General features: G+C 39.1%; 1 long non-coding RNA gene across 1 annotated transcript; it reads left to right on the plus strand.

Moving 5' to 3' along the window:
* The first annotated feature begins 380 nt into the window (after positions 1-380).
* LOC118774225 lies at positions 381-2,463 on the plus strand. Its single transcript, XR_005004811.1, has 3 exons — positions 381-444; positions 2,208-2,253; positions 2,387-2,463. It is a non-coding gene; the product is annotated as an uncharacterized LOC118774225 (long non-coding RNA).
* Positions 2,464-11,232: the final 8,769 nt, after the last annotated feature.

Below are 11,232 nucleotides of genomic sequence, written 5' to 3' on the forward strand. Positions count from 1 at the left end.
ATCACCTCCACCCCTTTGACTGTGCCTAAGGTCCAGAATTTTTCCAAACAACCTGATGCCGCTTATGTCCATTTGCAAAAAAAGCTCTTGGAAGCCCCCGACCTTACTGTGTGCTGTGAAGTGGACGAGGTGAACGTGACTGGTGATGTTGTCAGAAGCGCTACGCCCCACGTCGGCGATCCTCCTCCTGTCATCCCCGAGGGGCCCACTGGATCGCCCCCCAAACCTGCGCCAGCACTTGAGCAAGGCACCAGTTCTCGTCCCTCAGTTGTCACACACAGGAAATCTCTCTTACCTCCTTCAGCCAACGCTACAAACAGAAAGTCTCAGTTACCCCCTCCAAGACCCTCCTCATCTAACCTGAGTGCCCCTGTAAGTATTGGAAAGAAGGCTAAAGGAGCTCCAAAATCACCTGCTAGGAACATGACAGCCACACGCTCTTTGGTATGGTTCTCTTGAACTGCATGCATCTGCCTCTTTTAGATGCCTTATGCATATACAGTGGCTGGAGAAAGTATTCACCCCTTGGAGTTTTACCACATTTTGTTTTGTTACAGCCTGAAAGTTTGATGCACTTGGATGGATTTTTTTCATGCAATAATCAAAACACTCAACCCTTTAATGTAGGAAATGCATTTTTACTGGAAAAAAACTGAATGAAAAATATCCAACAGAAAAATCCTGTTTAAGTATTCACCTCATTTTGCATTTAGTACTCTTCTTTTGCAGCGACAGCTTCAAGTCCTATGTGGCAAGTTCTCCCAAACTTTTCACGTTTTGCGGGTGTAGGTTTCACCCACTCTTCCAAGCAAAACTGCTAATTGTTGCACATTGTGTGGGGACTGGTGGTGTACAGCGATCTTCAGCTCCTGCCACAGATTTTCTGTTGGGTTCTATTGGGTCTGGACTTTGCATCCCACTTTAGGACATTCAGTTTCTGCTTTTTAAAGCCACTCTAGAGTTGCTTTGTTCAGTTGAAAGATGAATCTGTCCCCGTTTCTGGTCTTTTGTAGACTGTCCAAGGTTTTGCTGAAGGAGCTGTCATTATTTTTCTCCATCCATTCTTCCTCTGACAAGCCTACTAGTCCCTCCTGATGAAACGCAACCCCACAACATAATGCTGCCACTGCATACTTCTCAGTGGGGATGGTGCTCTTGGAGGTTAAGCAGTACCCTTGTTTTGCCAGACATAGCATTCAGCATTAGGGCCAAACAACTCAAACTGGTTTCATCACACCGCAAATTTTTGTTCTATATTGTCTGAGAGGCTCCTACACTTCTTATTGCATACTCCAAACAGAACTTTGACATTTTAAAAGTATGGCAGCCTCCAACACCCTACAGCCCAGAATTGTGGAGGACCTGAGTGATTGTTGTCTTATTCAGTTTCTTTCATCTCAGTCAGGAAACTCGGCCTCTTGGTTGCTTCCCTGACCAAAGCCTTTCTTCCCTGGCTGCTCAGCTTTAGAAGCCAACCTGGTCAATGAAGATTCTGGGCAGTTTCTGTTCCTTCTTTTTTATAATTGATTTCACCATGCTTTATGGCATACTCAAAGCTTTGGAAATCTTTTTGTATCCCTCCTTGACTTGTCTGTCCACATCTCTTTCCCTTAAGCTCTTTTGATTGCACATTTCCTTATATGGATTGCCCAATGGTGGCACCTTACACAGATGTGTGTATTTAACCTCATAAAGACAGTTACGTTCAATCTAGTCTGTTGACCACTTCAGTTACACACAGGTGGACACCGTCCAATTATGAAGACAGATGGCTGAGCCAGAGCTTATTTAAGAATGTTATTAAGGTGTGAATAATTTTTCCAGTCGAGAGGCTTTTTGTTTTTAATTAGTTTTTTTTTTTTTAGCACATTGAAAGTCTAGAGTGGGTTGGGTAGATCAGAAGAAAAAAAAAATGAAGGTTTCAGGTTGTAACAATAAAATGTACTAAAAGTCTCAGCAGGTGAACACTTTCTCCGGCCATTGTACATTAAGATATTGTACTCAAGATATTTCTTTTCGGTTACTTGCAGCACTAGCTTTTGGCACAACAAAGTGAAAAGGTGTTAGAAGCAGCAGGATGGAACAGTCTTAAAAATACAATTTTAAATGTCTTTTTGCATTTGTGATCTGAAATATTTCAATTTTGATATTGATGTCAAGGCTTGTCTTAACTGGTGTGTGTTCATGTTGTGTTTCTGCCCCTAAAGTCATCTGCTGTTTCAGCTCCTGGCAAGAAACAAAGTACTGTTGCAGGTAAGGAGGGCGTTAAGGAACGTAATGTTAAAATGAAATTTGAATTTAAAATGTATTCTCAATTCAGGATTTGGATGCGTGATTAAGATGTGGCAACTGACACATTTGTGATTGATTACCTAAAACCCTGCAGAAAGCAAGCTGCCGTCCTCTGGTCTACAGAAGCCTCGAGCCTCTGGCCTGGCACCCCCGTCTTCCCTCAGATCCCGACTGGGCCTCAGGCCGTTGACTTGGGCAGCATCCAAGGGAGAGACCCAGGCTGCAGCTACAAACAGGCCTTTGGGTTAGTCTAGACTAAGTGCAGTAATTAACAGATGGATATCTGAAATTGTCATGGTCAACTAATGTTGATGTGGAGGCTGTTTACAATTATTATTTTAAAATATTTCAGTTTGTTTTCAAGGTTTCCGTACACTTATCCTTACTGCAGTTTTTTAGTTTTTTTTTTTTCTTCATTTTGCTGTCTGTTCATTCTATGTTTTTTCAGCATAAAACACTTTACCACATTGTGTAGGATAAGAGCAGAGACTATATTGTAATGTAATACTGTGAATCTTGCTGTGGAGATGTTAGTCTTTTGTCTCTAGTTGGCTGCACTTGCACAATCATGCCTCTGTATATAGTGTTGTGTGTCCAAATTCCTGTTGATTTTTGTCTGTCTCAGGATCAAAGGGAAGCAGTGTACAGCCACCCACCCAAGCACAGAAACAGCCTAGAGGAAGCACGGACGACACGTTGCCAGACTCTAAGAGGACGAGAGTTGGTATGAATGAGTACATTTAGATTTGATTCAGAGACACATTGCTTGAGTTGAAAATTTTTGAAATATTTGAGATATTAAATGCTTTGCGCCCATTTATTATTTCACTTACAAGACTTTTTGCCTATGTTTCATCTCATTGTTCAGAGAACAGAATGTGGACAGTTTTATTCAACTTTTTTTTGTTGTTAATGATAGCTTTTTTTGCAAGTTGGTATTGGAAAATGTAGTGCTTTGTTGCCCTGCATTTATGCATTTGTATATCCCTTCTCATGCCCATGGATGTTATTTATTGAAACACAGATGCTCTGGCCACCACCAGTGAGGCTGTCAAAGGCCTACCTGTGCCAGTAGTGGGCGCACATGGTCTCACGAGACCTACAACTCGACTGAGCAGGCAGCAGCAAAAAGAAAAGAATTCCGGTACGAGGTTTGGAACGTTTATGCGGCATTCCGATTGTATTAAAAAATTCCAGCACAGACTAAACAATATTTTGGGGATTTCTCATGTAGCTGCACATGATATGACTCCAGACAAGTCTTAGCTTGACCCAAATATTGTTACTTTAAGAGCGAGCCTTATTTTCGAAAGTACATGTGAACGTCATTTTTTTTCTTCGCATGCTATTATTGGTATTAAAATGTCATGGTAGTGAACAAAACCGAAGCATTACAAATTAAGGACTTGGAAGGAAAAAAAAAAACAGAAGAATCTGTGGCACTCAAAATAGCAGTTCCTGTTCCTCCTACATTGTATTCAAATAAACAATATTCATTTGGGGGGTTGGGGTGTGGATGAGCAGTCAGGCCCTCTTGGTTGACAAGCTTAATAATAGATATTGGTTGTGCATTGTAGATAACTTATTCCCTCTCTGAATGAAATTATTTCTTGTTTTTAACCAAGTATAGTAGAGACTGAGCATATTTTGCTACTGATAAGGAATCATAATGCCTATAAGCTTCTTGGTACAAATGGTTGTCACAGACATTTTCCTTTCTGTCATGACCGTGGATGTTTTCTTTTTACACAGACGCTCAGTCCAGTACTAGTGAGGCTCCCAGGGGCCTCGCTAGGCCAGCAGGGGGCGCACATGATCTCACGAGACCTGCAGCTCGACTGAACGGGCTGCAGCAAAAAGAAAAAAACTCTGGTGAGACGTCTGGAAAGTTCATACGTCAATCTGATTATTAAAAATATTGGAAAGCACAGCGCAGACCAGAATATATTTTGGTGATTTTTCACCATGTCAGATGTTTCTCCAGCCACCTTTTGAGACAGGTTTAAGCTGCCACCGGGGCACACATCTGTTTGAACAGGCTTTTTTTTTTGAGTCAGTTACTGTAGCTGCACATCTTATTCCTCTAGACAAGTCTTTGCTTGACCCAAATATTTTTATTTTAAGAAAGAGACTTCTTTCTAAACTACAGTACCAGTCAAAAGTTTGGACACACCTGATTAAGATAATAGGAAACATGCATTCAAAGACATTTTGATCTAAAGACTTATACTAAAATGCTTGAAATTTTTTCCTTAGGCATCAACTTCATTTGTCTATGTATGAATTTCTATCCAAAAATTTAATTAAAATTTAATTTAAAATTATTTTTCAGCTATTTTTAAGTATTCAAAACATGTTGCTAACACTTTTTTGTCACTGCATAATACGATTTGTGTTATTTCATAGTTTTGATGTCTTTGATGACATTATTCTAAAATGTGGAAAATAGTAAAAATAAAGAAAAGTGCATCCAAACTTTTGACTGGTACTGTACATGTGAATGTAATTTTTTTTCTTCATGTGCTGTTATTGGTATTAAAACGTAATGATAGGGAACAAAACCGAAGCATTACAAATTAAGGGTTCGAGTGAAACAAAACACAGAATAATCTGTGGCACTCAAAATAGCAGCTTTTCCTGTCCCTCCTACATTGTATTCAAATAAACAATATTCATTTGGGGGATCGGGGTGGGGATGAGCAGTCGGACCTGTTGGCTGACAAGCTTAATAACGGGTAATGCTTGTACACTGTAGATAACTTATTCCCTCTCTGAATTAAATTATTATTATATGCAGTAGAGACTGGTGACATTTTGCTGCTTATGAGGAACCATAATGCATGTAAGCTTGTTGGTACAAATGGTTCCCACAAACCTTTTCCTTTCTCTCATTCCCACGGATGTTATTTATTGACACACAGATGCTCCAACCACCAGTAGTGAGGCTCCCAGGGGCCTGCCTGTGCCAGCAGGGGGTGCAAATGGTCCCAGGAGACCCTCAAGTCGACTGAAGGGGTTGCAGCCAAATGCAAAGAACACTGGTAAGTGGGTCAGCAGGCTGAGGGTGCTCAGCTCTCCGGTTCTTATTGAAGGCGCAGCCCCATGATACACGTATGCATTCGGCAACCACTGTGCTGTGCTCCTTTAGTTGTGCTAATGATGATTTAAGATCAAAATACCAGCTTCTAGATTATTCCTTGTGCTTACTCACTTTAAATGAAATTAAAACTGGCAATCATGTAAAAGGCTGAACATGGTCATCTTAAACATTCAGTGTTGATTTTGCAGGTGATGTTATAACTTGAATTGGTGCACCTGGAGTACTGTGTGTGGCACTGTGTGCTGAATGCCTGTGTTGTATGCAATTTAACACCCCTAGCATGTAAACTAGTTTTGTTTACATACAGTTTTGTTCTTGAGGCCAAAGTTTACTTAAATGATTGTCATTTTAGAAGATAAAATAATCATCATAACTGCTCTGTTACAGTAATCAAAGAAGCTTGTTGTAACAGTTCAAAAGATGTTTGTATTTAATGTAATAAAATCTATTGCCGTGGCATAATAAAGGCTACATCACCATTACCTACAGTTGAATGGTATATTTTAGTGTTCCTTCAGTGTGCTGCAAGAAATGCTGTGATCTCCTGATGAGATTATAAATTCACAGTAGCTAGTAATTCCTTTTTTATTATAGGTTGCAATTCTATAATGCAAGCACTACCATGTCAAAATAATTATGTTCTTCTTGGCAGCTACATTTAGTACTTACATCATGTATAGTTTTAGCTAGCCAGAAATTTTCTTTGTGCAATTTGCAGTTGCTACTGGAATGGACTAATAGCATGTGAAATATGCATGAAAATAGGCAGGGAAGACATTTCACCAGAAACATAATGGATACACTTCTGTTCTATTCTGCTACAAGTCGCTCTGGATAACGGCGTCTGCTAAATGAATGTAGTATAATATACTGTAACCGAACTGGGCATCACAGTGTAATTTCTAGTGAAAACAGACAAATGTGTTAATTTTTGTTAGAGTACAGCATTTGATGCATCAGTAAGTACTGTTGCAGGTTGCTGCCTTTGTTACAGGAGAAAATAAAACTGCTGTAGCAATCTTTCTTAACAATTTTATTTTTGTGTTTTCCAGGTTCTGTCTCTGCCGTGTCTGTACCTTCCTCTCAGAACACCCAACCACCTGCTCCAGCCACAGAAGGTGAGTGTTGTGCACATAAAGATGATATAAGCATGGAGAGCATTCTGTCCACCCCATCAGAGTTTATTCTGTTTTGTGGAAAAATCGTTAGCATGGTCATTTTTGAATTCTCCTTCAAAAGTGTGTGATTGTCTGTATGTGGCTGTGTGTAAGAATGATTCACTACATATCTGATGGGTTTCCTTCTTTACAGCCCTTTCCTCTGCTGTAAATGGGACATGTGAGAGTGAAAACCCCTTAAGGAAAGCTGAAGAGAGTATGTTTTTTTTTTTTAATTTTATTTTATTTTTTTTTATTTGCATGTTTGAATGCAAGTACAGATAAGGCTAATATTTAACAGATTAGTAATCTGTATGTATGACTAGCAGAACTTGTCACAAGATAATGATATACTTTCATCTTATTTGTAATTGGTGAATTTGGCTTCTAGCTATAATTTTGTAGTAGTAAATGCTTGCACATCAATTTCTCAGGACTTTAAAGCTCTGGATGTGTGTGTCAATGTAGTGTGTTTAGTGGTTCAATTTACCCTGTCTTTGCGATGTTTTTGCAATGTTTCCTCCATGATCACTGCTTACAACTGCATTTTCATTTGTTCCTTTTAGATTGTGAGAACTGTGTGCAGTATCAACAAGAAATTGAGAGATTGCGACAAGGTATTTATTTATTTATTTTTACATTTTTGTGCAGCTAGTCCAAAAATGAAAACACAAGTTTTTTAAAGGAGTTCAGATGTACTCTGCTAGATTCTTTGAGGAAGGTCAGTGGTTTGGAAAAGGACAGTGCAGTTGTCTTCTTGAAACTTGTGCCTCATTCAACAGGAAGTCCAGCACAAGGTACTACAGCTACCTAGTGTAACTAGTCAAACTCTGATTTGGGTATCTTTAATTTCCATTTCCAGTTCAAGAGCAGGAATGACAAGAAACTGAGAAATTAAACTGAGAAAGGGGATATTTTTCCTAGCATCCCTTCATTCATTCAATGTATGGTGTATTCAAAAGTAGAAAGGCTAGTATCCTGTTTTGTGTTATTCGTATGACTGCTGTATGGCCTCCATCCTCTGAAGCTGAATGCTAAACCTCAACCCTTTTACTTTCCATTAGAACTCTGGAAATTGAAAGAGGGAAGGGCAGAGGTAGGTAGCATTGCATAAAGGTCTCCTTGTGTTGTTCCTTGAGCTATACAGTGAAAAGTTCAATATGATTCAATTTTAATCCATCTCCTTCTTTTTACAGTGAGCTGTGAAGCAGAAAAGCCTAGTTGAATTTTTATGTTGTATTAAATGGTAATCAGTTTTTAATAGATCAAAAATAAAATACTGTTGGAATGTAACCTTATCAGTAAACTTGTATGGTATTACACTCAATACAATTTGTGAATGTTATGTTGTCTTAACCCTGTACACCAGTTGTTAACTAGAGCTGTGTTGGTCTTGCAGCTTCAACGCTTAGTTTGTTGATGTCACTGAACACTTAATTTATTATCCAGTGAAGGCAGATTTTACCTTGATTTAGTGGATTGGTTATGTAAGGTATTTGGGCACTATATCAGACCACTAAATTAGACAAGCAAATGAGTGCCATACATTAACAAAGATTCCTGGCATTCTCTTGTTCCAGAAGTTAAACTAGCTGCTTGCTGTTCTTGCTATTTCTGTAAATTAAACATTGTTCTGTGTACCTCACATTTGTTTGTGATATTGTGTGTTGTGAGTTGTGTGTCATACGTAAAACATTTAAAATTTGTGTGCAAGGCATATAAAGGAAAAAATGATTTACTTATGTCTTTGAATATTTTGTCGAAGTTTTTTTTTTTTTTTTTTTCTCTTGGGTTGGCAATGTGTTGAAATGTTTGAATTAATGATCACAAATTCTCCTGCTGCTCCTAGAAAGCAGGAGTTTTATTTTACCAGTCTTCTGGGTTTGGCCATAAGCAAACTGACAGCTTGTTGCCAGGGTTGCATCTTCTTACCAGCTTGTGTCTAAAAGAAGTAGAGTCACAGTCTCCTCACAGAACATTCAGATTGTTGTTGTTACTGTCAGAGCCACCCTTTGAGGGCTGAGTTTAAGGTTGCTCTCACTATAAAAGGTCTTTTTGGTGGCAGTCATATCTACAAGGTGTGCGAGCAAGCTTCACACATTATCTGTGCCATGCAGTTCTCTCAGGTTCGGAGAACATGACACATTTCTCCTTTCCCCAGCTCCTTAGATTTTAATCCCAATCATATGTGTGTAGGTTCCTGGAGCTGGAAGCCTTTCAGGTGCTTTCACAGGCCTCTGTTGAAGCTGTGAGGTGAAACATGCTGTGCCTAGTCCCATTTCTGAGAAATGACTTGTACAAAGGATGGAAACGCTGACTGACTATATGGTACCGACATAAGACACGCAGCAGTGCTGTGTCAAAAAAATAATAAAATAAAATACTTGGCCCACTGGACTGTGGATACAATTTCATTGTCCTACAGCAATTTGGACAAGCTAGTCTGGAGGCTCCATTTGAGCTTCGTCAGTCATTGGTCTCGTTTGTGTGCAGGAACCAGCATGTGACTAATGTTGGTCATGCTCTGCTGGAGTGTTCTGTAGAGGTTGGTTGAGCCCTTGTGAAATAAGACTGCTGGGAGTGAGAACTCACCTTCCCCCCTGCAATGGAGTTGTCTGTTTATTTCCTTGTGGAAAAGTGTGCTGGGTGTATTGACCTTGTTCACAGAACTATGGTTACCTGTGTAATAATTTGATTGTTCTTTAGCTGAATTGCTTCAGTCTCTTGAACAATTTTATGACACTTCTTAACTGATTAAGCTAAAGGAGTTGTTTTTTAGTTTCTAAAATTATTTGATTGAACAATTGTCTTAATTATCTTGCAAATTTGTATTACAGAATTAATTTGCATTAATGAACAAGAACATGTTTGACTTGACTGACTGAGTCCATGGTATGAGAAGTTGTTGGCATAATACCCATATATCGATCCATCCACCTCACCTGCAGTCTAGCCCACTTATATTACTTCCTGTCATTCAGAAATTTACAGACATCAGAATGGTAAAATCTAAACACACTCAAGAAGGTCATACTACACTTTGAATTCATATCAAAAGCAAGCCAAAAAAACTGAATTGGTCCAGCAGTCTCAACACCTCTGAAACAACCCATTAAAATGTTTTAAACAAAAACCTTATTTGAAAATGGGAACAATCATCTCTTCAACTCTCTCCATACCATCATCTCTTCTTACCTGTTTAAAACAGCACCTCCACTTTTGCACACTATGGTTAAAAATTCTCTTTAAAAGTCTGAATTCTGAAACCATGCAAAATTACTGTACTTACTTGTTCAAGATACAGTTAGAAAATAGAGGGGGAGTTCCTATGATGGAAGGGATAAATGTTAACATCTGTGCAACATATTGCACATACATAGATTTAAATTTCTACAGGATAAAAAGCAGTTGGGAAAATGTGCTAGAGCAGAAATGGTTAGTGAAATGTGCTGGTTGTTTAAATGCACAAAATCTTCTAATGCCAAGAATCACAAACCTGTTTTTGTTCTCTAAGCCTTTGCTTATTCAACATCAGTTTGTAGAATGGACCCGCCATACCAGGGAGCAATGGGAGACGGGGTGTTTGGTTAGCAGTGCAAACTTCATAGAATAGATTAGGTTGTAGACTGAAAGCTTTTGAACTGGTTTGCAGTTGTGACGACATTTTTCTTTGAAGTCCCTTCGGTATGCTGATCAATCTTATGAAGTGGAAGTTAATTCAGGAGCTTTTCTAAACTAGACGAAGGGGAGGAAAGGGGCTGTGAGGTCATGTGACCACGCAACTGGCTTGTTTTATAATAGGGTCAGTACACTGGAGTTCTTAATGGCCTGTGCTCTTTAGAAGGGCACTGGGTGCAAAAATTCCACATTGGTGTTTATTCTATTAATCTGGGAAACAAAGCTGTGGCGGATACTGTGCAGAAGCCCTGGAGCCAGCTCTTGCAGCTCAAAGCTCCTGAAAGTTGCACAGTGCAGTGTTTCCATATGGTAAGCCTCTTTCTTGTGGAACAGAGTAATGGAAGTCTGCCCAACACATGGACACTCTCATATACTCATACACACACAGCCACACAATTCAAGATTGCAACAAATAAAATAAGCCAGAGCTCACCATGCAAAGCCCATTGAACTGTTAGTGTTTTATTAGGTTTCGGAATTTATGGTGGCTGGCACCAAGTCTTTAATCAGAATAATGTGATTAATGCAATGGCATTATCTTGACATTCAGTGTGTTATATGCAGTAAATCTGTTCCTATGCAGTCTTTCAAATTAATGAAAGATGTGATGACAATTACTGTCATTATGAAATTGTTTGCTTAATGTGTTGCATGGTGTCTGCTGGGGCTGTGTCCCAATCTAGGTGCCTAAGTGAAGTGTAAGTGAACGAGTCCATACTTAACCGATGTCACATTCATACATACTTCCTGAAAAAGGGTTATTTGAGAGCACATTTGGGACAGACTCTGCTGTCATTATTCCAGAGACTAGGCTTGAGATGGGATGAGAGTGACTCCAGAAAAAAGAAAAAGAAAAAAACAGCCACGGAAATGGCAGAAGTGGTGGCGTATGGAAGTAATTTTAGGTTCAAGAATGCTAATTGTGTTTTTGCTATCAGATTGTCTTCATGCAGACATATGACTTATGTTTATTTCAGGCGTAACTTAAGACATTTCAGCTATGTG

Source organism: Megalops cyprinoides, chromosome 3 (genome assembly GCF_013368585.1).
Source record: "Megalops cyprinoides isolate fMegCyp1 chromosome 3, fMegCyp1.pri, whole genome shotgun sequence".
NCBI lineage: Eukaryota > Metazoa > Chordata > Actinopteri > Elopiformes > Megalopidae > Megalops > Megalops cyprinoides.